Source organism: Oreochromis niloticus, linkage group LG1 (genome assembly GCF_001858045.2).
Source record: "Oreochromis niloticus isolate F11D_XX linkage group LG1, O_niloticus_UMD_NMBU, whole genome shotgun sequence".
In the NCBI taxonomy this organism is placed as follows: Eukaryota; Metazoa; Chordata; class Actinopteri; order Cichliformes; family Cichlidae; genus Oreochromis; species Oreochromis niloticus.
The window spans coordinates 21,242,846-21,268,823 of NC_031965.2; the positions used below are offsets into that span (position 1 = coordinate 21,242,846).

At 40.2% G+C, this 25,978-nt stretch overlaps 1 long non-coding RNA gene across 4 annotated transcripts in view; it reads right to left on the reverse strand.

The window, feature by feature from the left end:
- Positions 1-25,978, reverse strand: part of LOC102076343 (uncharacterized) — a 94,146-nt gene that overhangs the window by 18,835 nt on the left and 49,333 nt on the right. For 2 of the 4 annotated variants that reach the window (XR_003219665.1, XR_002062126.2), the window contains 2 exons: positions 16,603-16,659; positions 1,880-1,957 (listed from right to left, as the gene is read on the reverse strand). This is a non-coding gene — a long non-coding RNA (uncharacterized LOC102076343). The remainder of the gene's footprint in view (positions 1-1,879; positions 1,958-16,602; positions 16,660-25,978) is intronic. The other 2 variants (XR_003219664.1, XR_001224090.3) reach the window with 1 other exon arrangement.

Here is a 25,978-nt window from a genome sequence, read left to right on the forward strand (position 1 = left end):
AACTCAAGAGATGGTCATGTGGGAAAATCCCAGCAGATGAGTACTTTCTGTAATACTCAGCCCGTCTGGCTTCAACAACCACACCAAATGTTTAAAATCACTTAAATCATCTTTCATTCCCATTTTGATGCTCAGTGTTGACCATGTCTACATGCCTAAATGCACTGAGTTGCAGCCATATGATAAGTATCTGCATTAATAAGCAATTGAAACAGGTACATCTAGGTATATCCAGCACTCCTCGTGATGATAACAAAATATAAAAGAAGATTTTAACAACTGTGTAACTGTCCGTGTTGGATGTAAGTCATATGAGAACAAAGGAACAATGTTTCAGTATTCTTAATCAGGTTTTGCATTTGATGGAGATATCTGGATACACTTCTTACAAGAAGATTCTATTTACTAGGCTTGTGGGTTAGAAGAAAATGACTGTGAATGTAAGTATGTGGGGAGCTGCAATTCCACACTTCAATCACAGATGGAGGTGAGCTCCAGATTAGACCTATAGCCACCTCCACCTTCTCTCCTACTGGTCTCTACTGGGTGCCAACACCCATTATTTATCAATCATCTTTCTCCCTCAGCATGAGGTTCCACTTTAGACCATCTGTGCTCTGAGATGATGCCTCCTCGCTGTCTCACTACAGGCTTGTGTATGTGCAGATACTCCTACAGTAGATAAAGCCAGTGATGCATACAAATGTATGCACAGAAAACACATTCAGTCTCCATCTCTTATATGTTTTCAGCACATGCAGTTTAAGTTGTCACCTATAAAAACATTGTTTTAAACTTTTTGTAGCCCAAAGTCTTTCTGTAATACATCTCCATACATACATCTCCCATACTCTGAAGATACTCTGTTACATGAAGATATGAAAGACCACAGAAGACGACTAAAGCGGCTAAACATAATTATTTCCATGGTTAAGAAAACTTCACAACATCTAACCAAGTCAAGAACACTAGCAGAGGTAGGCATCACATTGTCAAGGTCTACAATCCAGAGATACAATGAAAACATCGAAAAGAGCCTGACTAATAGGGATGAAGGCAGGAGGAAGAAAGAAAAGTTGATACAATGTAATATCACAATCTTTTTGCATAGCAATATTATATCAATACAGGGACACTAATTATAAATAATTTCTTACATAAATTGCAAATTACATCTTTTAGTAGTAAAATAATAAAATTCATGCAAGACAGAGGCATTCGAGAAAGAAATTTAAAAAAAGCTGTCCATGTTTAAACAACGGAGACAGATATGACACATGGGATTTACAAGGAGTGTTACCAAAGTAAAATTCTAGGAATATTACGAAGATGAACACCCATCTCGTGCAGTAACATAAAGTTAAGCCAGGAAGTAACACAAAGCATGGACATCACACTGTTTGGATTCATATGACTATAAACAGCTCATTATCTCAGAGGACTGGTGACTGCTGCCTGTTGCTGAAAATACCCATAACAGTGATCCACATGTTTGTGTTAATTTAGGATGGACTCATTCATAAAATAAACAGATCAGTTTGTCAGGTGCACAACAAACATACATGACAGCTTTTAATGACAGCTTTGTTCAGACTGACTGCTTAGCAACCTTTAGCAGCAATAAAAATGACTGAAGTGAGAGGCGCCGACCGAGAACTTCATCCTTTTGGATAAAACAGACAGACAACACTCACCTTTGGGGATATGCTGAAAAACAATGACATCACAATATATCTCAATATGTTATTGCAATACTCAGCATATAACTAAATGCTTAAAATTACAATAACATTGTACCGTAAGTTACATTTTGTGATGATATCATATCAATATGAAAAGAATGGATGAGGGGAAAAACTGCCCCTGATCCAAAACTTACCACATCTGTCAAATCTGCTGGAGGTCATGTCATGGCCATTTATGATTGGGTCAATGGAGTTTATTGATGATGTATGTGCTGAAACAAATAGCAAGTGAATTCTGAAGTCAGTACAATATGCTACAGACCTACAAAAATGAGAAGCTGCCTGGCAGGGGATTTTAAGGGACACTTGGTGATGTCCATGGGTTACAGACTTTGAGAAGTCACTAACTTCAAATGATTTGTATCCAAGAAAGAATCTTTTAATTAAACTGATATTCTTTTGTCCAATTACTTTCGCGCTCCTGAAAATGGATTAATACATTTACAAATGTCTGTAATTCCCAAAATGTTCATGCAATGCTTTTGTTGCTTTTGTTGTATCCTTTGAAATAAAGCTGAAAGTCTGTACTTCAATCACATCTTGATTATGTGATTTAAAATCCACTGCAGAGGCAAAATTACAAATATTTTCTAATTGTCCAGGTGGTTACAGACCTAACTGCATCATCTCCAGAAAGATGCCAAATGCCACCTCAAACATCTGCCTTGACACACAGCTTCTGTTCATTATACTGTTGCTTACAAACACACCGTTCCTTCCCATCAGCCCAATTAATGAGCAGTAACCTTTTTATCAAAATTACAAGCATTCATGAAATGACCATATCACGTCTAAACACTAATTCTTAAGACCTGGAATTCTACCTTTTGTTTTTAGACAGGAATTCAACTGGTAACTTACTGGTATGGTAGTATTTTTAACTCCTTATTTTTATTGTTCAATTTGCCATTTATGAAAGCGGAAAGCTAATCTCATACCTGGAGGCACACTGCAGATGCACTCTGGGTATTATGGTGTATCACTGGGTCCTTGAGAACAAAAGGATACTTTCACACATGCAAGACTGGCACTTGTAGAGCTTTGGAGCTCCAGGGAACTGTTTAGCATCCGTGTCTCATGCCTTTCTCTAGAGCCCGCATATGGCTTTTCTATCTGAGAGAGAGGGGCACAGAGGTCAACTTTAACTGGCTTACAGGCTGCTGAAAAAAGAGAAGTCTATCCTTAGGTTTGTCAAGGCCACATATTACTCTGTGCCGAACAGAAATTTTAAGGCTTGCAGTCTGTTTATTTGCCTGTAACAGTCACCTAGCTATCGGTTAGTCTTTGCAGCCCCATTCACAGAGAGATCGCTACTATAACGCACCCCACCATTAAGACGACTTTGCTTGTTCACATTGTCACTCCAGCATGTGCTTTCAGGTGGCGTCCTGACATGCCAGAATCGAGACGTAACACAGCATCTATCTCTAGGTCGGCTCTGCTGGCACCAAAGTGAAACAACATTTGTGCTCCATTCTGTCTCTTCACCTTTCACACAGACCAGCAGATGAAGGTGCAACTGCCCCACCTTGAACACACCATGGAAAAGGGCTTCTCTGTGCTTGCCACACATAAATAGAGCTGTGCTACCATGGGCTTCTTATTGCAGAAATGTGTCTAAGACGCTTGTAGCTCACTGTGTGTTTCTCCTTTCTGCCTCCTGCTGGTAGGATCATCACAGCTCCAACAGAAAAGCCTATGGGACAGCATGTGTGAGTGTGTGCCGCACTCCTGTACGTGTGTGTTTTGCACTGGTGCAGCTGGTGGGATAGAATGCAAGCACCAGTGGGGTTTCAGAGAGAGACAGATGTGTACCTACCATCTTCCTACAGCTCCGTTGCCACTTTAATGACACCGGCTCTAGTGTACATTAGATTATTAGACTCCAGAGTACAATATCCCAGACTGGATAATATTGTTTTTCCTCTGGCTGATGATGCATTACAAAAATAAGGAATGGTGTAACAGATGTCTCTCGGGGTAAAAATAATAAATCACACAGACTTGTAACACGGTCGAGAAAAAATGCGCCCACAAACACACCCACATCCATGAAACACTTCAGTGATTCATTTACTCTCTTTATTCCAACTGAGCAGCAAGCCAGGAGAGAGGAAATGAGACAGAGAAATGGGGGGAAAAAAGCGATTAGTTTGCATTTAACTTGCAAACATCATTAAGGCATTGGTACTAATTGTGTTGTTTTAAACAGGCGAAATTTGATAATGACTTCATTAGTGACTCACTCTAATGATGACTCCTAGGGTTTAGCGAGAAAGAGGAATAAATACAGGGAGGCAACGAGTGGAGATGTGTGTATGTTTGTTCATGAAAGTGCGACGAGACAGGGGAAAGAACAAACGGACTGAGGCTGAATCACCGTTTAGACACACAAAGAAAATGATACATGCAAAAAAAAAGTCACCATCGTGGGCTGAACAGGATAAACAGAATAATAAAAGCAGAACAGATGTGGCTAAAGAGAGGTGTGTGTGTGTGTATGAAGGTGTTTCTAAAGCTGTGTGCGTGTCCTCTGTAATGCAGGACGCGACTGCTGGAGAAGGGAAGAGGTCTAATCCATAATAAGGTGGCTCGCTGCATGGCTGCATACATTACTGCAAACATTACTGCATCAATCAGTACTAAGCTGCAGTGTAATTTTCTGACTCCCTATTTCTCTCCCTACCTCATCACAAAGACAACACCCCATGGCTATTTCTGATGAGATTCAGAGGTGGAGAGAGGGAATGAGGGTGAGGAGGAGGAGGAGGGGGTGTTTATGTGGAGCAACCTCCTCTCCTCTCCTCTCCTCTCTTCTCCTCTCCTCTATCCAGCCCCCTGATTAATTTTCAACTAGATTGCTTGGCCGGCAGTATTATTAGCATAAAATTTCCATGGATTAAGCCCAGCTATGAAACCCTTTCATCAAGCTGCTTGTCTAACACAAAATTTCAAATCTCATTTTGTTTCTAATATCATTTTCATACTAGGGGTGTGATGAGGAGAGGGTCTACAATGTGGACGGAGTAAGGCTGCTGACGAGGTAGTGAAGGGAAGGGGGGGGTTCAAAGATAAACAGAGTCATCAATCAAAATTAAAAAGAGCCCGGGGTTTGGAATGAGATCCCATACAAGCAGGCACACGTATGCACTCGTGTCTGCATGTGTGCAGGCCTGTATTTAACATGCAGTGGGCCTATCAGCCAAGGTGAGGGCCAGATGAATAGGTGGGGTGGTGAGCGTAGGTTTAATCTGAGCTCAGACAAAAGAAAACACGTGTCATGAGCTTAATTCCTAATCTTCTGGCGGTTTATGTCACTGTTGTTTACTTCTGTGACCACGCATGGCACCGCCACACCTCTGCAAACTCTTAAAATGCCTGTCAGAGTGCTGGTGTTTGACAGCCACCACAATAAATAATTCTTGATTATAAAAATATGCAGCGCTGTCAAAGCCCCGCGTCGTACCATTAATTATGAAAAACAAGGAAGGAGAGCGGCAGGGGGTTATTTTAATAAGGATACTGAATCAATGCAATTTAATCAATCCGAGCTAATTAAAAAAAACTATATTGTGAAACAATCAAGGTGTATAAACATTATTAAAATAAATGAACTGTGCTAAAAGAAGCGTGCTCTAATTAAATGATACAAATTGTCATTCCATGGTTGTAGTTAGTTTGCTGACACCTTGGAGAAAAGACTGTGACACGCCTGACCAGCCTCGTGCCGTCCACTCCTTCTGCATCCTTAACACTAATCATTACACTAAGGCCATATGGTAAATCTTGCCTTGGCTAGATGACACATTGTTTCTACATTTGGTCATTTGAAGAGAATTGTTTTAGTTAGTATCTGGCTATACTTTTCACACTAACAGTGGATCATATGAGTATGTGCATCCAAAGATGGTCAATTGTCCATACACACATATAATTATTTAGACAATTAAGAGCATTTCACCATCTTTTAACTCAATGTATTTCTCTACAGGACAATTTTTTACTTTTATTCATTTTTTACAATCAGCATTTCTTTCAGATGGTTGAAGTGTTTTGTTGTAATAAAGAAAGTGTTATGAAAATGTGTATGAAACTATCAAAAACTGTGAGAATAAGTATGAAAAAGACAATGTAATTCCATAGTTTAATTATTCCACATATGTATGTGTTGTTGGAATAAAACTTTAAAAACAACAGTTCGGTTTTTTTCATATTTTTACATACATAAGATGTGATTTAACACAAAAGTTTCAGTTTTAACAAAATATTGTGTTGAGTGTTTGCAGCTGTTTTTAGACAGTTCTCCATTTTCAGAGGTTCAAAAATAACGACAAAGTAATGTGATTTTTAAATATGCTTTTGGGTGAAATCTTTTGGCAATCAGCAACTCCCTGAAGTCTACAGCCCATGAAAGTCACCAAACTGTGTATTTCCTCTTTTGCTCTGCTAGGCCTTTACTGCAGCTGCCTTTAATTCGTGCTTGGTTTTGGGGTCTCTCTGCCCTCAGCTTTATATTTAATAACAAAAAATACTCTATTGCTGAGAAATGCTTTTGTGTCATTATCCATTTGCACGCTAAAGCTCCGTATAGTCAGTTTTTTCAGGACTTGGCTGAATCAGAGGAGACAGCATAGCCCTGTACACTTCAGAATTCCTCCTGCTAATTTCATCAGCAGTCACATCATCAATAAACACCATTGACGTGCTTCAATAGGCAACCGTACATTCTAATATTGAGAGCTTGAAAAACAAAAAACAAAAAAAAAAACCTGCACACCTGCAGTTTTTTCGAGGATGCCAATGTTCATATTTTGGACAGAGAAGACAGATGGTGTGAAAGAGGAGTAAAGAAGGCCATCTATGTCCACTGTGAACACCCATCACTGACACCAACTGTCAGCTACCTACAACGCAGCTTTGAGTACCGTTCCCAGGCACTTCAGCTCCTGCTCACACCTTGCCTCAGGTGACTGAATAGGTCCCGTGCTAGGTTGGGGCGAGGTCTCACAGTGGTTTCACCCTCAACCCCCGGTGATGGTATAGCCCTACACCTTTTTTCACACCAGGGCTTGTGTGATGACTCACTGATCAACAGTGAGACAACAACCCTCAGGACCAACTCCAAATGGGACAACCCTCACTACAGGTGAAAACACCTGGGACTCTTCAACAATTTGTTTTTTAGAACTGAAGAAACCTCTTGGATTAGAGGTGAAATGTTTTCAAAAGCCTGAAGTAGCTAAGTTGCCTTCTTTTTTCAAGCTTTCAAGAATATATCATGAACACAGACATACATGTTAATGTCATAACACTGCCTGCACCACTGTTAACCCATGATATGGTATCAAGTCTGGAGGAGGTAGGTGTATCACTGTCCAAGTCTACAATGAATGTAACAAGATATAAACCACCTGTTACACTAAAGACCAAGAAGGTCATATTAAGGTTTTACCAGAAAGAGACTATAATACCTTTCCTGGTGGAGCTTCTCCAGTTTCTGTCCAGTTCCCATTTGCAGGATTAACATGTTCACTGAAGACTCCTACTACACCGTTTGCACTGCCATCCAAACACAAACAAATGACTCAAGGACACAGTGCTGCCAAAACGAACAAGTGATCAGTGAATATGATTATGGATGGGATTATGGATGCACAGTGACACACCCATGCAGAACAGTTGCTCTTGTTATATTTAACGCTAATTGGAATTCTATGTCCATGAGCAGTTTGTGACATGGAGCTCAAGTCCGCGGTGCAGAGGCACAAACATGCGTGCCTGCTTGCCCGCACACAAGAACACACTTATTTAATGTTCAGTGATTCGTTATCACTTATCAGGAATAATTGCTGCATGTTTGTGCAACTGTGAAATTGAACAAAATCCCACTCCATATAATTAAAGAAAACATAGTGAGCACACAATAATACTGAGAGGCCAGGAGAGCGTGAAGGCACGAATACAACCAAAGGCAAACATGACCTATTATGTTCTTTCTCTATCTGAACCTCTGCCTCGAATCCAACCTGTGGAGTCTTGTCAGGGTGTTCATAAAATGTGATTTCTTCACCTATCACTGTGTATGTTACATTACCTCAGCTGTCTGAACAAACTCCGTTTTTGGAAAAAAAACGTTCTCCTTCTCTTGTGTTTCTGATGCTCTTTTCACCTTTTAGCTTCCACTTACTTGTCTCACTTCCTTTCTGTCTTTTTCTGTCTGCTTGCATGAAAATGACTTCCTCTGTTGAGTCCAAGGAAACACCACATAAAGCAATTACTAACAAGCCTGATGTGCAAGCCCCTCCTTTCCCTTTGTGTAGGGCAGGGATAGAGTGAGGCCAAGTGCCCTTCAGCAAAAATGAATTTTCCAATTTCAGTTAGTTCTTCCATGAATAAATAAACAAATGAATAATTGAAAGGAGCAACATAAATAAATAACATCACAAACATTTCACCAGTACTCATAAGTATTCCGGAGATAACTTGGGCTGCATGCTAATGATAAAAACAGTACATGTAGCAGGTTGAGATGCATTATTCACCGCTCTGCTTTAAGCAAAATTATATAAATAAAAATCTTTCATGGAACTCAAAACATCTTCTCAGCATTGAAGTGACAGGCCGGTCCCATTTATAACACACAAGGACACTGTGGGAAAACAAATAACTGACCAATCAGCTGCAGGCTGGAATAAAGAAATAAATAAAAAAAACTGGCAGCCGTTGATAGGTTCTCCAAGATTTCAGAAGGCTGTCGAAAGAAAAAACGAATTCTTCCAAGTACTAAGAAAGAGGGAAAAAAATTCAAAGTATTCCAACATAAATGGTGACAAGGTGAATTCTAATCCTGAACAGCTATTGAAATATTTGGACATTAAAAAAAAGCCATTTTCAGCTACTGACAGAGATCGTCTAGAATAACACAGAATTGATTTATATGTGAATTCAATTCCGTGAGCGACATTGCGTCAGAGGATCTGAACTGAAAGATGGTGATTTCTAGCGTAATGGTTCTATTCTTGGTTGGAAAAAGCCTCGTTTGTAAAGGCATTTCCGACTGAATCCAAGCGGCGCCACACTCACTCACCGGAGAGCACAACAAATCTGTGTGTGCTATAAAAAGCCGATGTGAGATATGGAATGAGAACCCAATGCACAGATGCCATAAGCAGGTCTGGTAATAAGAACAGACTGAGGCAAGGGTTATAGAATGATAAATCATTCAAAACACAGAGTCGCAGCAGCGTGACACAGGTTGTAGCAAAGTCCTGGATTATGAATAAAAATATTTGACTTAAAACCGCCGTGTTGTTGTTGTCACAAAGGCGATTAATCATTTTTTTTTGGAAAGAATGTCAGATGGTGCAAAACTACTGTGAGATAATAAACACTAGTTTTGGGGGTTTTTTTGGAGACCTTGGAAATATCAGTCTGACAGAAATATCTTACAGCGAGCTACACTTAACTGCTTTCGGAAGCCCATGGATGCAACTTGTGGCCTTCGAGCACAAGGAAAAAACAAGTCAGCTGACCTTGCGATTACCTTTTTTGGTATATATTTCATAGAGGTATGTCCAGAGTTTCCTAATAACTCTGTTAAGTTTGTCAAAGTTACAAGCAGTTTCATGTGTACATAAAAAAAACAAAACAAAATAGCAAATAATGTCAGGATATAAACTAAGTGAATAGTTAAAGTGTCCAACTAATGCACTCAGTAAAAGTCCAGATCAATTCTGGCTCATTCTGCTAATGTCCTACTCAACAGAAAAAGTAGCAAAGGTGCGAATCACATGAAAGCGGTCTTGAATGAGGATTTAAACAATGATTACCAATCTTAATGCATTAGAATAAAGAACAGCACATCAGCAAACACGGTGGGAGGATGGCCTTTGTCCTCTGTGTGGCTCGCTTCTATAAAGCTCATTAAGGGATACTGTTAACATGCTTCCTAAGCACAAACTGTTAATTAAAAACACAGGGCTAATATGCATTTTAACACCACACTTTTGAATGCCACGGAGGGGGAAAAAAAAAAATCTAATTTTCTCCATGGTTCTGCTGATTGCAGGCTGAAGCGTTGCTGAAGTTAATTACAACCCTGTGATCTGATGTGATGAAGGGGTGACCGCACGGCACGCTGCCACAAGCTCTCCTCCCTCCACCCCACGACTGCAATCACCCTCAGTCTGCTCATCGTTATTGCATTACCACAATACCCATCTCATCCAGACTGAAGGTTCTGCCCTGTTGTTATCTCCTTTTCGTCTCTTCCTCTCACAGTCTTCATCTCTGTCACTAACATGTCCTACAGTCAGGGGTCACAAGGTTTAGGCTCTTGCAGACACAAGTCAATGCAAGAGATATTTTTTTATTCCTGCAGCTTCCTCTGTATTTAGTTCATAATCATCTTTCACAATCTAGCAAGGTGGGCTAAAAAACCTGAAAACATGAAGGAGTAGTGATAATGAGTGAGAGTGCAGTAAATACAAGAGGAGTAGCAATATTTAAGTATGTGATTCCTATTAATTTGTCTGAAGGCGTATACAATAACAATGCAGCTGTTTGGAGGTGTCTCGAGCCTAAATCTGTCTGCAGACGTCCATAGTCTGTGAACTGTGCTGCCCTCACGTCACAGTGTGCTGCCGCGACATTAAAACAACACGTCTGTAACAGGTCTGATAAGTTTTCACTAAAAGACAGTCAGAGAGGGGGGGCCGTTTTTATGAAGTGACAAACTCACACAGTGACAGGATCAGCCCATAAAAGTCCATGCGAATGAAATGAACGAGTGTTTGCTGGGTGTGAAAATATACTGCGGCACACACCTCTGCAGACCCTTCTATTAATCAACCTGTCCGCACTTTGTTTTGAGAGTAATCTCGTCCAACCACCAGAGAAGCACTCAGCAGTAAGTGGCGCTTGGCTGTGCTTTGAAGGCCGTGGTTTATTGCCATCCCAAAGCACGGCAAGACTGTGTTGTAAAAACACATCATCTCAGGGCTCAACACTTGCCTCCAGTTATGCACTTCACACGTGGTGATCTAGCGTGGGGCCTGAAGAACTCCTGCACCATTCCTGCCCTTAGCTGTGCTATCACAGTTAGATATGTAATAAGCTTTCATTCAAGTCCTTTCCAATACAAAACAGACAATCCTACTTATCATCACCTTTGTAAGGCCAGCTCAGATCTAGCTCACTTTTCTTAATAAGGACAATTAAGTCCAGTTAGGTTTTTTTTTACCTCAATCATGCCAAAAAAAGAGAAGAAGATGAAATTCCTGAAAATTTCCTCTATGGATGTTAAAAGCTACTGAGGTGACTTGAGTGTAAAGCTCTTGGCAAGATCAGTCACCTCCTACTCCAGAAACGGGCTTCTTTGGAAGTATCAGAGTCACAGAGTCATTCAGTGTGTGTCTGTGCACAGGTGTTTCTTAATGTTTGTAATCTAAGGGCCACACATTGCCCTTCAAGCATTTGACACAAAGCTGGGTCAGACACACCAAAAGATATATGCAAATTTTCTATTAATTTATTTTATTATGTGAGAGATCGAGGCTCATCATTATCAGAACAGAGTGGCATACTTTGAGCCTTTTCAACAATTCATTTGTTACCAAGGTTTTTCTGCATTTAACAAGTGTCAAGGCAGGGACACCATTCCTTCGAACATACTCTCTCCTCTTAACAAGAGTGAAAGGCACCTTACTCCACAAAAATCAAGTGCCTCTTCTCACGACTTGACGTCCTCAAGAGTGCCTCTTTTAATATTTTAATAATAGGATCAAGAGTGCAAGCGAAATTCAAAGCAAATAAAGTGCTAAAATATTCACAATGACACTGTGCTGTGTGGTGGGAGAGTACAGACAAGCTGGGTGTGGAGGATGGAGTGCTGAGATAAAGCCCATTGCAAATGTGTTCATCTCTGTAATATAGAGGAGCCAGGGGCTAATGAACATTAGCCACCAGTTCATTCCTGACATTAAAGAGCCTACTGTTTTAGGAAAATAAGGCTGGGCTGACTGCAGACACAGAGTTTTAACACGGGAGAATATATATAATACTGACCTGACATTTCAAGTCAAGTTAAATTTCATGCTGGAAGGAGTGAAGCACCCTGTCAGATGTTGTTGGCGAAAAATAATGCAGGTCTGAAGAATAGTTTCCTGTTAAATGGGCGACTTCCTATCTTTCACAGCGGAGGTTATTTTGGACCAAAGTCCAACAATGTACGTCTGAATGCAACATCCAACCTTCAAGGATGCAAAGCTTACATTTTTCTGAATGTACCACTGATGAAAAGAGCCTCCGACCACTGGCTTATAGGTGACACAGCTGCAGTTCCTCTTAAAGCAGAAATACTATTATGTTCTCAAAAGGAGGAGGTCTTTGGGTTAAGGCTTGAAGGTCCATAGCACTCCTAGCCTTTTTCTAGCTTTCCTCTTTAAGATCAACCAAAAGAAATGATTAACTGAGGGTAAAGGTACACATGAGCACTTGTACATAGTGGCAAAGCCTTTGCTCTCTACTGAGGAAAACAGTCACGCGAGTGTATGTGTATTCACATATGAGTGTGCTTTCGGTCAATAGGAGGGCCAGCGACCTTTCTTTGCACCACTTGCCTCTCATCCTCCAGCAGCATCTCTGGCCCGTCTAGCTCCACCTGTAGCTCAGAAATCTCGTCTTTGTTCTGCCTCTTTTGCCTCCTTCTGCACAACACACAGACAGGAGAGAGGGAGCAGAGGTGAGGCGTGCGGGGAATTGAAGCTGTCTGTTTTTAAAGGTGTCAGCACACCTAACTTTTGCATAATACATATCACACCTCAGAGATGATCCATTAGCAGGTTACAGCAAAAGAGCCGAGCAATAAACTGATGAGATATGGCTCCAACAGACACACAAACGCGTCACACACAAATACACACACACACACACAATATCCTCCACTTTTAGAGCCAGATGAGAGGGTGGGATTGTCCCTGCGGAGTAGCCTCGTGTGTGGCTGCATTTAAAACCACTTTTACTTTTGGGCTCTGACCCTACACTGCCTCCAGAGAAAGTGCAAAAGACAAAGTGTGCGATAGAAAGAAAAAAGAGAGAGAAATAGAGCAAAAGATGAAGACAGAGAGAGAGCCAGACTGAAAAAGGGAAAAAGCAAGCCACCACACCCCTCTGTACTTCCAGACACTGATTTATAATTTTAATATCTCTAATTTCCACAGCAGTGCCCATTTTCCAAATGTCATTTTCCAATTTATGTCAAACCGTGTGACCATTTTTCTTAATACAGCTTATGACAAGCTCGGTGGCAAGGCGGATATGCAATTCAGATTGAGTGTTTTACAGGCACAGCAGCAGACACACTAGGGTGTTTGTGTGTTTATCTTTATCAGTGTCTGCTCAGTATTTTGAAGGGGAAACACTGAGAGCGTTATACACTCGGGAAAAATTGGGTTTGCTACAAAATATGTGCCTTCGGGGAAGAAAACCATAATTCTGCCATAAATCTAATTATTACAGTTATCATAATAAGAATTATGATGGTGGCAATGATAATGTATTAAAATATGCATTAACGTTAAGAGCTTGAAATGGAATGTGGGCTGGCTTTATGGCCGTTACATGAATATTGATGTTAATTAAAACAGAACCTCTCTTTTTATGTAACACTCCATCTTGTTGTAATGGTAAGAGTTGTACATGGTGGCGAGCCAGATGGAGATGAAGTCATTACTGGCTGGTTTGCCCCACAGAGGCAGTCTGGAGCTCCTCTTTGATGTGCTAGGGTCTTTCCAGGCAACCTCTAATCTCTGTGTGTTAATCTGGATTTTCCCATCATACATTGACGACTGCAACTGAACATTAACAGTTGGGGGGAAAAACCCTCAAAAGCAAAAACTTTTCTTGAGGTTGGTCACAAAAATTACTGCAAAATATTTAAGCAGCCACACGCATGATTTTCAATGTTTCGATATAACATTTAGCAGTTTTAATGATGGTTGTGTCACTGATCTAGGAGCCATTCAAGCAAAAACCAGGCATTTAACTGAAGAGATGAACCAGTGTTGTGTCTACACATAAAACAACTCTATTGTTTTGTTGTAAACAGTCTGTCAAAGAAAAAAAACAAAACACAAACTGGTTCATGTTTCTTTAACCGGTACAAATAAAGAATATGAGGTATAAAAAAAAGAACTCCCAAAGAACTATTACTTGAAAACTTGGCATGTCTTGGCTTTGTATTCAGTCTGTTCTTAAAAAAACTGAGGTGATTGGACAAGTGTCAGGCTTAAATCAATCCATCTATAGCAGATTAACAGTATCTGAAAGTCATGTTGTTAAGAAAGAGGAAAAAATCCAAATTCAAAAAGACCTGATACAGAACCAGAGGGTTTATCTGACCCTTCAGTTGATCCATTTACTCTTCACTGATGCCTCATCAGAAATGGTCTCAGTGGAAGGGTTGCCATTTCCATTCTTAAGGAAGGAAGCAAGCAAAGGCTCAGGTATGCTAAATTACACAAGATTACATAAGACCTACTAGCATCAGTGCTAGTAGGTTTTATGGATTGATAAATCCAAATGTGAAGTTTTTGGTTTGTAATCATTATTAATATATACAGAGAGGAGGTTAGGAGATAAGTACAACAGTGAGTATTTACAGACATCTATAAAACATGGCTCTGTCTTGGTTTGGGATGCATTTCAGTCAGTAGTTTTGGAGATCTTGCGACTGTCAGATTTTGATTCACCATGTAGCACCATCTAAACACCATCTGATTTATAAAGGCTTCATTTGAAAGCATAACAATGATCCCAAACCTGGATAAAAAGTCATGGACTGGCCTCCCCACAGCCCAGACCTCAGTATTACTGAAGCAGTGTGGGATCATCTTCAAGGAGAACAGAACAAAAGGCAGCCAACATCCAAAGAAGAGCTTTGAATGTCCTTCAAGAAGCCCAAAGAACTATTTCTGACAACAAGAAAGCTCGGCTAAGAGAGGCTGTGCTCATCGTACCACACATTGACTTTCGGGCCTTTTTAAATTGTATGTTTGTAAATGTTTTAAGAAATTGAGCTATATATTTTCCTGGGTGGCTCAGGAAATATTCACAGGTGTGTAGGTGTAGAAACTCAATCCCATTTAATAACTGTTTTATATGCATTTTATGCTTTAACAATAATTCTGGGTTTTTATGGTAATAGTTTTAGTTTTAGCAGTTTTAATACTTTTTCTGCTTTTTGTAGTTGTCTTACTTTCTTTAATTGCATGTACTTTGACTTTATATAATTAAAGAAATTCCTTCTCTATTTTCTAGCCACCCTTAAACCTGCTAAACTGTGACTTAAAAGACAATTTCATGTTGGGGTGTATAGAGAATATTAACATACTGTATGCAAAATGTGGTTACTCCAAGCTGCTTGTTGGTAAGTTGACGTGCTTGTGAAAAAAACGACACTGGTATTTAGTGAGCAGGAACCTTTTCAGAATAAAATAAAATTTCTTCATTACTTCTCATAATTCCTTCAAATGGTCTTGCAATTTTGATATGTCATGTAATGATGTACTGGTACTTTCATTAAATGATAAAGGAGAAAGTAAATTGCTTTTATAATAAAACCAGCTTGGGGAATCTGTGTAACAACAGTGTAAAGAGGCCACAAGACAATTAAATGCTTATGAGAATTACCTCATTAAGGTCTACATTCTCCACATCCAAGACTACTTGTATATACATTCCTTGAAATGACACCTGACTCCAGGCTGGTGGCTCCTCAGTGTTGCTGGGTTAAAGACAAGCCCAAACAACAGTTCTTGATCAGTCTACAAAAGCCAAAGAACTGCCGTGACTCCAAGCAGGTTTAAAAGCATTAATAATAGGTGGGATCTAAGTAATAGAATAAGGACTTTCTATGGCATTGTGGTGTTACGATCTGCTTATGGTAATCTAAACAGTCTCACCTCTATCCCTCATCTCCCCTCTGAGCCAAACACTTATCGACTCTCTGAGTAGCGGCCCGCCAGCACATGTTCCCAACTATTGAAAAAAAGGGTAAAAATAACAGGAACAAGTTGTCGGAAATGAAATTTCAATTCATCCAGTCCCTTTATACACTGGTGCGAGAGCCTGTCGTTGAGAGGGAGGGATCAATAGTGTTTAGACAGCGGGGCAGATTTTCTAAGCGCTGGATCAATAGGAAGGAGAGAGGAAAAAATACCCTGGCTTTTCTCTGGCTGTTGTAGTAAATACGAACAAATCAGTGGCCTTAGGCTAAATGGATTGACCAGCTGTTTCCGAGTTCTGTGTTGTAAATAAAGATCCATTCTGAGGTGTGTAACTGAGGCTCAAAGGCAAAAGTGTCACTATTCAGGTTGGGCCTGCACGGGTTGTGCTGGACCACACAAATGTCCTGATCAGAGGGTGAGGAAGGCCAGGGAACAGAGGACAAGCCAGAGAGCCGAGGACAGCGAATCACAATAACTTAATTAGGGTAGCTCAAACAACCTTTCATACTATTTAAACTTTAATAATTACATACACGGGGAGAACGTAGTTACTTTCTTTATTTTATACATGTGGTTAAGTTTGAAATGTCCAACTTTTGCCACTCTCACTTTTTATCTAGACCTTCACTGCATTACGTAGCACTGAAGTGGGAGGCATTTTTCCACGTGTTGCCAGGTGTGGCACATTTTATTGCCTCCTGAGAAGCATAGCAATACTCAGCTTCACTCTAATTTGGAATTCTATTGGTGCATTTACTCTTCCTTCCAATCACAAATAAATGTGGCAATGGCAATTTTATTTCTAAAGCACATTTTATTACAAGCAAACTCAGAAGACGTGAAATTTTTACCTCTACTTGCATGTGCCAGCATCTCTCTTCCATCTGGTAATAAACATTGTACTGCTTCTGCAATGGAAATAGAACATAAGTCATAACACAAGTACATAAATACAATCCAAACACAATATTTCGACTGATTAAAATAAGCTACTACATGAGGAATGTACAGACTGGTTCATGACCTAGGCATCTATGGCAGGTTAAATATCTCCACCAATATACTGAGCTAATCAAGAGGGTGAGATCCTGACAGGATGACTGATGGCCCGATTGCTTTGCACCACCTCTGGACTTATTAAAGAAAAACACCACAGGCCATGCTTTCACAAAACTCATTGGTCAACCACAGTGGAGAAAGTGATGGGTGAAATTCATCACTAAAAACTATCGAGCCCAAACAAAACACACATTGGGGCACAGAACTACACAAGAACCTCTGGTCATCAGGGTACTGATTGCCTTCAGACTCGGGGAGAAGACACTTTAAAGGACATGAGTGTAGGGAAAAGGATGGCTGCTGAGTCTCGCCGCAGGGTTCACAAGGAAAAATAGAAGAAAGAATTCTTAGACTTTGCTGTGCAGCACTTGGAAACACCATTCGTTCCTCAGAAGAAATATGGCTCAAATTCCCTTCCTCCAAACATTTTCTTATGCTCAGAAGAGTAACTGTTGAAACTTTATCAAACTGACGCCTGGAGAAAGGAAACCATATATAACCACATTCTCTTTCATTACACCAATCATATTGTTTTCTAAGGTATCTTTTTAATGTAAAAAATGCACAAAGACATCATAGAAACATGCTGTAGAACCGCTGTAACGTAACAGTCACACAATCTTCACGAGAATACATAAACAGAGCAGCTAGACATGTTGTACAACTCATTTGAGGGCAATTTCACAGTGTAATTGAGGCTTTGTGTGTATATGCGCCTGTTTGTAAGTGCTGCCTTTCACTGATTAAGGTGACCTTAGATTGTGCACTTACCGAATCTCGGGCTGAGCAGCAGAGGTTAGAGCACAACTCATTGGCTTCCTGAACACATTACCTTAATGATGTCATTCCTCACGCCTCCATTTCAACACATTTAGAGATGGAGCAGTTACATCGTCTATTAAGACATTCAAATGTCTCCCCTAGCTATTTACCCACTGCTCCAGCACAAAAGGGTAGCCCGAATTAACTGTGACAGCGCTGACTCGTTTCCCTTTCCAAACAGACAAAATACATAGAAAAAGTCATCATGCGGGAAAGGTCATTAAAAATTTAGATTACAGCTTCCTTGCTTTCCCGAAAACTCTTGTCTTTCTCTGCCTGTTAATGGGATTGTTTTAATATTAAAGTGTTCATTATGACAGATTGTGAGGCTGACTCTCAATGCTGCTTGTTTTCCTGTTCCTGGCATGTGATCAAACCTCATTTACTCGACTGGGGGATTGAATGAAATGTGCGATTATTAACCCTGTGTCTGCCTCTGGAGGAGGGGGTGGATGTTTGCCTCCTACACATTTTATCTTTTGGTGCACCTGAGTTTAAGCTGTTGCAGTTTCCTGTGTTCTGTGAATATTTGTGAAATCAAAGATTAAAAAAAAATGCCTTTAAACACACAAAATGCATATAAAGTCTGCCAGAAATGTATTTTTCTTCTTCAGTTCTTGTGGAGGTTACTGTCCAATGAGCAGCACATCCCCAGTGAGTGGTCTTTAATGTGCTCATGCCCCAGCAGACTACCTGCTCCATATTCTGGCCCGAGTAAGCAGCTTCCCCCTCCTGTTTTGCGGTATTTGGGGGTATTTTTGGGAGGAGACAAGGGCTATTGAAAGTGTTTATGTTCCTGGCTTGTACAGAAGGGTCTAATGTGTAACACAGAGCACTTCAGTATTCAGACGCCTGGGGCTATTCTCTAAGTGGTCTTTACTTTGAAAACACAGGTGCCCTCCAGGGCTTGATGAGTGGTTGTTGTGTGCATGTGTGTCCATGTATGAGGAAGAAGTAAGCTGGGAGGGCAGATAAAGGGGCCTCACTGTTCTATCCATACATCATCACTCCATGTTATAATTTGATTCAGTATGGTGGTCTTGCAGAAAGCACTATGCTATTATCTTTAATAATGCAAGGAGGGATTAGGTACTCACTCTCTTCTGATAAATACAGACAAATCAGTTAATTCCACTGACACTCCCCACCAACTGCCACAACACATGCACAAGTCCAACTCTCTGATTTGTTTTCTTTTGCTCTATAAAGCAGAATAGTTTAGTTTTTATGTCCTACTCTAAACCAAAACCATACAGTGCATAAAAGATTTGTTATTGTTACAGAAAACTGTAACATAACTTAGATTTTGATATTTGAAAATCTAATGAGGTCTGGAGGGATCTCATAAATTAGAAAAATAAAGCTGCGCATGCCTCGCTGGTGCCGCTGCATAAAGAAACAGCAACATTTTTCATAAAATTAATAGGAGAGGTTTGACACGTCTCTCGCTATAATTACCAGTCAGGCAACCATGACCAAACAAGAAAATGCATTTTATGCCATACTGTAATATAAACATGCAGCTGTCGTGTAAATACAGCATGACTGCACACATATTCTGACAGTGCCCCAGCGGAAAAGTAGTTTAAATGAGGATAATGAAAGAAAATATGAGTTGGCTATGCATTTCACAGAGTTTATGGTGTCAGTGGGTGCAATGCTGATGGAAAGGCCTCTTGGCCATTTTAAAGGCAAAAGACCACTTAGCAGATCTCAGCTGGTCCTGATGCTGGCAACCTTGATAATGAGGAGCAGCTGGAGCAACAGTCATTAGGCCTAGCCATCTCCACCTTCAGGAACTATCTTTTATTTCCATAAAACCTTTTATCCATTTCTGTCGCTGCTGCTATACTGTCTAACACCGACCCAGGGCCATTAATGACTACAGCAGTATAGTAAATGTCATTACATAGCTTGTCTCATCAATACTTCTAAAAACAGAACATCAATGGCAAAAAGAGGCAGAGCAGATATAATATGTTTCTGGTGGTGTCACAATCTTGTAGGTCTAATTAAGCTGGAGTTCAGCAGAAAGGCAGCATGAGAGAAGAAGAGGGAAGGAGAGGGTGACCCAATTAAAACCAAATCGAAACTCAGATTCACTCTTCAGTGTGGCTCACGCACAGACTGAGTGGGAATCTGTGAAAACAAGGAGAACAAGCTTTATTAGTCCCTAAAAAGCCCTGTTGCTACATTAATATTCCAGTCTAATGAAAGCTTAGTTTTCCCCATTTCCCTACACTTGCCTGTCAGTGTTCAGTTCATAAATATTTTCTTATTATGATCGTGACGGGGTTTTTTCCCCAGATATGAAAAAAATAAATAAAATTCAGAGCCAATTATCAGAATGACAGGTGAAATGGGAGCGTGCTGGGAAGAAATGAAGGGTTGCCATGGTGATATAGCAAAGAATCATACTGGATACTGTATGTGTGGTCACGTGACCGATGTCTGGCTGAACTGCAGCTACGCTCGGGCCCCTGCACACCAAAGGACACTTAACCTCAATCGCTGGTAGCAATCACAGGCCGATCAAACTGAATTTATTGGCTATTTCTGTCTCCGGGTCAGACCGCCGTAGTGCCTGCAGACTCGACCGCATCCAAATTCAGAACGTTCTCAAACCTTTTGACTAATGACAGCTTTAGAGGGCTGGGTACAAAGCTGAGGGATGTTCATGTATGCATTTATAGAATCTACATGAGCTACATTCTGACGGTGTGGCAGCGAGTTTTTATATAAATCACAAAAACCTCTGCAAAAATGTAAACTATAAAATTATAGTTATGGTTTTGATGGAGTTACATTTAGGTAAAAAAAAAACAAAACAGGCTTTTGTCAGTGAATTCTGTGAAAATATCTATACGTTCTGATTTAAGAGACTACAGTCCTGAGATAAAGTATTTGCTGTATTTCTGAGTTTGTCACACTTAAATGTTTCAGATGATCAGAAAATTCTGATATCAGACAAAGAAAACATGAGTAAATACAAAATCTGGTTTATAAATGAAGATTGCATTTACTAAGGGGAAAAAGTTATCCAAACTTTCCTGGCCCTCTGTCAAAAAGTAACTGCCCCCTAAACCTAATAACTGGTTTTGCCACTCTTGGCAGCAAAAAGTGCAACAAAGAGTTTGGCAAGGCGTTATTCACATTGCTGTGGGGGAATTTTAGCCCACTCTTATTTGGAGACTTGCTTAAATTTAGCCACATTGGAGGGTTGTAAAGTACGAACAGCCTGTTTAAGGTCATGCCTAATCATCTCAGTCAGATTCAAACTAGATTCTGAACTAAACTGAACTAGACCACTCTAAAACCTTTGTTTTGTTTTTGGTTTTTTTAGCCATCAGAGGCAAACCTGCTGCCGGTGTTTCAGATTAGTGTCCAGCTGGAGAACGCAAGTGAGTTTGAGCTTCAAGGCACAAACTGATAGCCAAACGTCTCCTTTAGGATTTCCTGGTAGAGAGCAAAATTCATGGTTCCATCAATTATGGAAAGTCGTCTCGGTCCGGAAGCAGCAAAGCAGCTCCAGACCATCACACTGCCACCACCGTGTTTGGCTATTAGTATGACGTTCTTTATATGAAAATAAATTAACTGTAATTAACCACATATTTTTGGAAAGCTGAGTTCAATTTCACTAGCCAAATCCACACCTGATTACTACCAGACCAGTTGAATCAACTAATCACTTAAACAGATCCTTTCGGACAAAAGGAAGAAGGCTAAAAGATCTAAAAAAGCAACACATCATGCTATGATCTAAAGAAACTCCAGAAAACACGAGAAACCAAAGTCACTGACATCTATCATTGTTGAAAGGGATATAAAGCCATTTTTAGGGCTTTGTGACTCCAGCGAATCACAGTGAGAGCCTTTATCTACGAATGGAAAAAACTTGGAACAGGGGTAAATCTTCCCAGGAGTCACTGGCCTACTAAAACTACTCCAAGAGTGCATAAATGACTCACCCAGGAGGTCACAAACAAAACCAGAACAACATTTAAAGAACAGCAGGCCTCACTGGTCTGAGTTAAGGTTGGTGTTCAACAATTAGAGAGAGATTGGGGCAGCAACGGCATCCATGGGTTCCAAGATGAAACCCACTGCTGACCAAAAACAAAACAAAGGCTTGTATCACATAAATAAAAACAACAAAGTTTAGGAAAATATTCTGTGGACTGACAAGACCAAAGTTGACCTTTTGCTGAAGGCTGGAGTCCCGTTACATCTGGTATAAAAATGACACAGCATTTCATAAAAAGAACATCATACCAACAGTCAACACGGTGGTGGTAGTGTGATGGTCTGGAGTTGCTTAAGACCGAGACGGCTAATTGATGGAACCATGAATTTTGCTCTCTACCAGAAAGGTTTTGGAGTGGTGTATTCAAAGCCCAGAGTTAAGTCATATTAATATGCTTTGGCATGACCTTAAATAGGTCGTTCATAGTTGAAAAACCCTCCAATGTGGCTGAAATAAAACAATTCTGCAAAGAAGAGTGGGGTAAAATTCCCCCACAGTGATGTGAAATATTCATTGCGGTTCTTGCTGCCAAGGATCACACAACCAGTTATTGGGTTTAGGGGGCAATTACTTTTGATACAGGGTCAGGTAGGTTTAGTTTGAGCTTTTGTCTCCTTAATAAATGAAATCATCATTTAAAAACTGCACTTTATATTCACTAAGATCAGCCCTGTCTAATATTGGAATTTGTTTGATGATCTGAAACATGTGACAAATATGCAAAGAAATCAGGAAGGGGGCAAATACTTTATCACAGCACTGAATATATGTGTGTATTTGTGAACTGTGTCCCACTCTGTGATCCCCTTATTAAGAATACAAACCTCCATGCATGGACAAGGATTAATATTTGAGAATGTGTAAAATGGAATTGGAAATGAAATGCTTTGGATCAAAAGTTAATTAAGAAGCACCTTGCACAAATATATCTTTTTAGATTGCGCCTGCTCTAACGGTGCTTTAGCATGTAAGGCTTAAACCAGTATAACTGAACCAGTCACCAGTAGACTTGCATTAAAACTGCTCTAAAACTAGAACAGAACCGCAAGCTGGTGTTTCAGTCTTTGTATCTGCTTCAAAGGAAAGACAAAGTCTGCTTGAGGATGCACTTAAAATGCTATTTTTTCATTCTGAATCACTTAATACAAAGGAAAAGAGTGAAGCTCAGAAGCAGCGTGGTAGGTTTTTAAAAATAACTCTCTATTATCATATTTATAATTTTAGAATATGTATGCACTTTATTAAAAGTCATTCAAAAGTGAAATTCAACATACAGAAATGCAGATGTGCCACTGATAATGATGCCAGAGTGAAGTGTGTGTGGAACAAAAATTATACAAATAAATGAATAAAAAAAAAATCATCCAACCAGAGCAATTATGGATCTAATCAGAGCTTTCTGCATGAAGGTACAGTTCTCCTATCTCGCTCCCATTTGCATCATAACACAGTGTGCAATATTAATTTCCGAGTTTACTGCTTATTGGAAGTGCAAACTATGAAAGCCATTAAGGCTCCAAATAGGAAAGCAATTTGCTGTCACATGGATTCGGCTCTATTAAAAAGAAAAATCTTGTTAACCATTTGGAATTAGAGTCATTTGGCAAAAGGCATTCTGCAGCACTCCAGTAAAATAAGTAATTATGCTTCTCTTCCTTCTGTCCCTCTCTTTCATTTGCACAGGCAAGGTGGGGAGCGGTGGATGGGGAGAGCGACTGGATGCAAAGGTAATTAAACTTGTTGGCTATCTGTTTGGGTAATGTAAGGATCAGGCCAGTTGAGAGCCTTGGAGGCAAAAGCAGGATGAGAAACACATCTATTTTTCTTTTTCAGTCTGCCAGCCCCCAGGTTTACTTTCGTCTGGTCCATATATCACCTATCCCACAATCTAAGCAGGAAAGCAGCCATTAAGAAGAAAAAAAAAACTAGATGTGACTATTCCTCACAGTTTACATCAGTTTCATTCAGGTTCCAACTGAGTAAAATCTCATTAGCAGTTCTCAATTGTAAGTAGCTTACTATTTAAATTAAACCATCTCCACAGGTCTTGATGTGTTTGCCGTAAACATAATGCGTACTTTAAATTCTGCATGTTGCATATATTTGTCATTTCTGCCGTAACTTTTCTTTGTTTTGAGAAAAACCAGTGCAGCTTAATTGGGATCCAATAATAACATAGTTGGCATTCTTTTTTTTCGTTGTGTATATATACCAAACAGCCATGAGAACAAAACTATCCTCTTAATTAGGTCCTTATCGTAATGCCAACATATGATCTCTGGGATGCCCTGTGGGTTCTGAGGTGGCGCTTCCATAGATCAGGCTGGTTCCGACATGTCCAACAAATGCATAATAACACTGCGATCTGGATAGTTTGACTGCTATTACCGAGTCTGATTGTATGTCCAATAGAAGATGTGGGTCCATACAGGTTACACAAATCTGAGTCTGAATACAGTAGAAAAAAGCCCTGCAGGTAGCTCAATTGTGGAAAAGCTCCACCACTATAAGTCTGATGTTGCTTTTCTGTAACACGCAACTGTCCAAAAAATACAGCAGCACTTACAAAGAGGAACTGAGAAGCCCAAGGACGGATCAGATAATTGGAACTGAAATCAGTTCTCGCTTCCCACCCCCATCACTTGGGCCTTTTCTTGTTCCTCAACAGTTTTTCTATACGCTACTCTTGGAGAGACGGAAAAGGATCCATTTATTTGATAATGATGATGGGTGGAGAGCACTGTTGGTCCAAAATCTTTTCTTTGAGGTCTCTTGGTAATTGTGATTGTCACTGCAAATATTCCCCGTCATTTTGATATTAATGCAACCGTTCACCCCTTGGTAGTTTTTTCCTGTAGAATGAGGCATCATTACCCTGAACTTAAGCATTACAGTCAGTTCTGCTGGATTGTATCAGTGTCCAGTAGACTTATTTTTGCTTTTAGTATTTGTTTTATCCCCCTGCTATGATCTAAATACAAAAATTTCTAGGTTTGGTTTGGGAAAAGGTTTTTGGTTAAGTTTTGGTGTGAGACTGGGCAACTTCACTTATTCTATCAAATCATTTTCACTTCAAAACATGTAATCTGCCCACAGGTTCCTAACCCTTTGCTTGGCTGATGATCAAGAGAAGCTCCAAACTCTTTCATTTCTATGCCAACCAGACTCATTTCAAGTCAGCTGTTACCCTGAACCTTTGGTTTAGCAATATTTTCTGGATACTATCATAACCTCTTAATCATCATTATTCCAGTTCAATAGTTACTCTACTCATGGCTCCCTCACTCCTCCATAAGACTGAAAACAAAAAATATATAAATAAATAAAATAAAGGCGATTTATGGGGTGGCATGTTTAGCCTCAAAGGTGTTTTATGGTCGGACCTGGAGGGCCTATTTAGGAGGCACTGCGTGCTCTGTCCTGACCACAGGTATTGATCGTCAGCAATGGCCATGGCGTGGCTGACTAGTTAAAGCCCTGCATGTGCCCTCACAGGGAGATGAAAATGAGGCCTTTGTGTGTAATGATCTGTGTATGAGCAGGGAGGGGAGGCCACAGAGACAGAGGAGGAGAAATTAAATCATTCCTTTGCTCTTTCAGGAGAGGCACTGCACCAAGCCATGCTTGGCTGCTTAATGTGGGATCTGTTTTTGAGAGGAAAATTAAAAAGAGAGAAAGAAGGGAGTTAGAGAGCAGAGGAAAGAGAGATAAATGGCTGGATGTGGAAAAAGTAAATGAGAGCATCCTGATTCGGGGAGCTGTGTGTGGATGTCCCTAATGGGGTAGGGCTGAAGTGTGCTGTCTGGTAGCTGACCACCACAGTTACAACTACGGTTACACTGGCTTCTACCGATCTCACACCAGGCCCTGCCAGCATAGAGATGAACGCACTCAATGCTAATTGGCAGAAAACGCTGGTGCATAACAAGTGCAGTGGAGACGCTGGTCTAATTTGAGAAGGGGTGAAACGATGGATAAAATGCTTTTAATCATACGAGGCATTTTCTTGTCTGTGAGACAGTGACTGCAGCCTTCTCTCCATCCTCTGGAGAGCCAAGAGAGAAGATACACATGGTTGTGAAGCCACACGAGTCTCACAATAGAGAAAACAAGCACTTCCTCAAATTGGTCAGTTTGCAAACAGCCAGGTTGGGAGAGCTGTGCTACATCTCTACTTTACTGTGAAGTCATTAGTCACAAAAAAAAAGAACAAAACTTGAGTCACTCGATTCCACTGTGATTATGACGTTTATTGATGGGCTGAATTCATGAGTAGTCTACAAGACACGTGAATTGGACAATCAAGCAGTGTCAAAATG